General features: G+C 47.8%; 1 pseudogene; it reads right to left on the bottom strand.

Annotated features, from left to right (window-relative positions):
• LOC109224169 lies at window positions 263-3781 on the bottom strand (annotated as a pseudogene).

Below are 5103 nucleotides of genomic sequence, written 5' to 3'. Positions count from 1 at the left end.
CCCAAATCCGAAATTGGATGATGAATTCATGATTAGATTAATGGGTTATACGCAAAAAGGAGTTAAGAATAATTACCAGTTAACTCCCTCCGAAAACCTCTCCGAAAATCGTCTCCTACCGAGCTCCCAATTTAATTTTCCAAGTTTTGATTTCAAACCCTCGTTCTTCCCATTTTCTGACCAGTGAAACTGCATCTGCAGCTCTAGGACCGCACCTGCGGTCCCGCTTTTGTGTTGACCAAGTCTCACCTGCGACTTTTCATTAAACGGAAATTTCCGCACCTACGACTTCCTTATCGCACCTGCGATCTTGCAGGTGTGTTCGACTTCTCGCACCTGCGGCTTCTGGAGCCTGGACCAAAATCCGCTTCTGCATCACCAAGCCACTTCTGCGGCGCCGCACCTGCGGTCCCATTCACGCAGGTGCGGTTATGACAGGTTCAGCTAACATCAAATTTTTTCTAAGTCCAATTCAACTTCCGTTAAGCACCCGAAACTCACCCGAGGCCCCCGGGACCTCAACCAAACCTGCCAACCAATCCTAAAACATCATACGAACTTATTCCAACCTTCGAATCACATCAAATAACGCTAAAACCACAAATCACTCTGTAATCCAAGCCTAAGGATTTCCAAAACTTCAAATTTTCGCTTTCGATCAAAAAGTCTATCAAACCTCACCCGAATGACCTGAAATTTTGCATGCACGTCCCAAAAGACACAACGGACCTACTCCAACTTTCGGAATTCCATTCCGAACCCTAGATCAAAATCTCACTATCGAACCGAAAACTTCAAAAATTCAACTTTCGGCATTTCAAGCCTAATTAAGCTACGGACCCCCAAAACACAATCCGAACACGCCCCTAAGCGCGAAATCACCCAACGGAGCTAACGGAACCGATGGAATTCCATTCCGAGGCCGTCTTCACACTGCTCCGACTGCAGTCCAAATTCTAAAGCTTAAGCTCTCATTTAGGGACTAAGTGTCCCAAAACACTCCGAAACTCCGAACGAATCCTCCAAACAACTTATAATAGCAGAAACAAACACGAGAAATGCAGTTAATAGGGGAACCAAGCATAAATTCTTAAAATGACCGACCGGGTCGTTATATCCTCCCCCTCTTAAAACATTACATACCTGAAATAGTGAAAATATGAGGGTAACGGCTGCGCATATCCTGCTCGGTCTCCAAGTGGCCTCCTCGACCGGCTGACCCCGCCACTAAACCTTCACTGATGCAATGTTCTTTGACCTCAGCTTTCGAGCCTGCCTGTCAAATATCGCCACTGGCTCCTCAACGTAAGATAGATCCTTGTCCAACTAGATTGAACTGAAATCCAACATGTGCGACGGATCACTGTGATACCTCCGGATCATCGAAACATGAAATACCGGATGAACTCCTGCCAAGCTGGGAGGTAAGGCAAGCTCATAAGCAACCTCCCCAACACACCGCAATATCTCAAAAGGGCCAATAAACCTGGGACTCAATTTCCCTTTCTTCCCAAATCTCATAACACCCTTCATAGGCGAAACCCGCAGCAAAACCCACTCTCCGGCCATATAGGAAACATCACGAACCTTCCGGTCTGCATAACTCTTCTGTCTGGACTGGGCTGTACGGAGTTTATCCTGAATCACTTTGACTTTCTCAAAAGCATCCTGTACTAAGTTTGTGCCCAATAATCTAGCCTCGCCCGGCTCGAACCAACCCACCGGGGATCTACACCTCCTACCATACAAGGCCTCATCCGGTGCCATCTGAATGCTGGACTGATAGCTGTTGTTGTAAGCGAACTCAGCCAAAGGCAAGAACTGATCCCAAGAGCCTCCAAAATCCATCACACACGCACGGAGAATATCCTCAAAAATCTGAATAGTGTGCTCGCACTGTCCCTCCATTTGGGGGTGAATTGCAATGCTCAACTCTACCCGAGTGCCCAACTCATGTTGTACGGCCCTCCAGAACCGTGATGTGAACTGAGTACCTCAATCTGAAATAATAAAAACTGGAATACCATGTAGACGGACATTCTCCCGTATATAAATCTCCGCCAACCGCTCCGAAGAATAGGTGGTACACATAGGAATGAAATGCACGGACTTGGTCAGCCGATCAACAATCACCCAAATGGCATTGAACTTCTTCAAAGTCCGTGGGAGCCCAACTACGAAGTCCATGGTGATCCGCTCCCACTTCCACTCCGAAATCTCTATCTGCTGAAGCAATCCACCCGGTCTCTAGTGCTCATACTTTACCTGCTGAAAATTGAGGCACCGAGCTACAAACCGAACTATATCCTTCTTCATCCTCCTCCACCAATAGTGTTGTCTCAAATCCTGATACATCTTCGCGGCACTCGGATGGATGGAATACCACGAAATATGGGCCTCCTCTAGATACAAGTCCCGAAGCCCATCAACATTGGGTACACAAACCCGACCCTGCATCCTCAATACCCCGTCATCACCAATGGTCACATATCTGGAATCACCTCGCAGAACCTTGTCCTTGAGGACAAGCAAATGAGGGTCATCAAACTGGCGCTCCCGGATGCGATCAAATAAGGAAGACCTAGAAACCATACAAGAAAGGACCCGACTGGGCTCCGAAAGGTCCAATCTCACAAACTGGCTGGCTAAGGCCTGAACATCCATCACCATGGGCCTCTCCGCTACTGGTAAATAAGCCAAACTCCCCCAACTCTCCGCCCGGCGACTCAAGGCATCGGCCACAACATTGGCCTTGCTCGGGTGATACAAAATAGTGATATCATAGTCCTTCAGTAGCTCTAACCACCTCCTCTGGTGCAAATTAAGGTCCTTTTGCTTGAACAAATACTGCAAACTCCGGTGATCACTATAAATCTCACAAGGCACACCGTACAAATAATGATGTCAGATCTTCAAGGCGTAAACAATAACAGCTAACTCAAGATCGTGGACAGGATAATTCTTCTCATGAACCTTCAACTGTCTGGACGCGTAGGCAATCACCCTACCGCTCCAAGGCCAATCCTCGAGGCATCACAATAGACAGTATAAGACCCCAAACCTGTAGGCAATATCAAAGCTGGAGCTGTGGTCAAAGCTATCTTGAGCTTCTGAAAGATCTCCTCACACTCTTCCATCCACTGGAACAGAGCACCCTTCTGGGTCAGCATGGTCATAGGTGCCGCAATGGATGAAAATCCCTGAACAAATTGACGGTAATAACCCGCCAAGCCAAGAAAACTGCGGATCGCTGTAGCTGAGGATGGTCTGGGCCAACTCTGAACTGCTTCCACTTTCTTCGGATCCACCTTTATCCCCTCACTAGATACCGCGTGACCCAAGAATGCCACGGAATCCAACCAAAACTCACATTTCGAGAACTTAGCATATAACTTCTTCTCCCTCAAAGTCTGAAGCACTGTCCTCAGGTGCTGCTCATGATCTTTCCGACTCCGGGAATATACCAGAATGTCATCAATAAAGACAATGACGAATGAGTCAATATATGGCTGGAATACACTGTGCATCAAACGTATGAAGGTTGCCGGGGCATTGGTCAGCCCAAATGACATAAAAAGGAACTCGTAATGACCATACCGAGTCCTGAAGGCAGTCTTCAGGATATCTGGGTCCCGAATCTTCAACTGATGATAGCCTGAACGCAAGTCAATCTTAGAAAACACACGAGCACCCTGTAACTGATCAAACAGGTCATTAATACGAGGCAAGGATAACGGTTCTTCACTGTAACCTTGTTCAGCTGGCGATAATCAATACACATACGCATAGAACCATCCTTCTTCTTCGCAAACAAGACAGGAGCACCCCAAGGTGATACACTGAGCCGAATGAAACCCTTATCAAGCAGATCATGTAACTGCTCCTTCAACTCCTTCAACTCAGGAGGAGCCATACGGTACGGAGGAATAGAAATGAGTTGAGTGCCCGGCAATAGATCAATGCCAAAATCAATATCTCTATCGGGCGGCATGCGCGGAAGATCAGCTGGAAATATATTAGAGAAATCTTGAACGATTGGGACTGAATCAACTGTAGGGGTATCAATACCGACATCTCTCACATAAGTTAGATACGCGTCACACCCCTTCTCAACCATACGTTAAGCCTTAAGGAACAAAATAACTCTACTGGAAGTATGATCTAAGGTACCCCTCCACTCTACTCGCGGTACACCTGGCATAGCTAGCGTCATGATTTTCGCGTGACAATCAAGAATAGCATAGTGGGACCACAACCAGCCCATGCCCAGAATAACATCAACGTCTACCATGTTGAGCAATAACAAATCGGCTCTGGTCTCAAAACCACTAAGAGCAATCAAACACGACCGATAAACACGGTCCACAACAAGAGAATCTCCAGCAGGAGTAGAAACACAAACAGGAGAACTCAAAGAATCCCGAGATACGCTTAAATATGTAGCAAAATAAGAGGACACATAATAATTAGTGGAGCTTGGATCGAATAAAACCGATGCATCTCTATGACAGACTAGGATAATACCTATGATGACAGAATCGGAGGCCACAGCCTCAGTACGGGCAGGAAGAGCATAGTATCTGGCCTGGCCTCCCCCTTTAGGGAGACTTCTACCTCCCCGACCTCCCCCTCTAGTTGGCTGAGTAGGTGGGGTAGCAACTGGTGTTGTGATCATAGCCTGAGAGCTCGGCGGGGTGTGCTGTGGCTGAGAAGTCTATGGAGGTGCACCCCTCCCCAGTCTAGGGGAATCCCACACCATATGGCGTGTTTCACCACACTAAAAACAAGCTCTTGGAGGACGTCGTGGCTGTGACTGGCTCGGGCCAGGTCTCCTGGACTGACCACTGGAAGCACCTCGTGCAGGAGGCGCACTAGATACATGAGGTGCATAATAAGGCTCCTGGGGTCTATGAGGAACTGGAATACCACTGGCTGTTGGAAGAGCTGAATGAACGGGGCAACTCATATAACCCCTACCATGACGAGCTGAAGTTGGGGCACTGGCACCGGAATAATGGCTCGACTCTCGAGACCTCTTGGCCTCCCTCTGCTCTATGTCCCGAGCATGCATACCCTCTACTCTCCTAGCGATTCTCACCACCT

This window comes from Nicotiana attenuata, chromosome 3, assembly GCF_001879085.1.
Source record: "Nicotiana attenuata strain UT chromosome 3, NIATTr2, whole genome shotgun sequence".
NCBI classification, from domain to species: domain Eukaryota; kingdom Viridiplantae; phylum Streptophyta; class Magnoliopsida; order Solanales; family Solanaceae; genus Nicotiana; species Nicotiana attenuata.
Note: the sequence above shows the minus strand (reverse complement) of the source record. Positions and strands in the feature narration are given on the sequence as shown.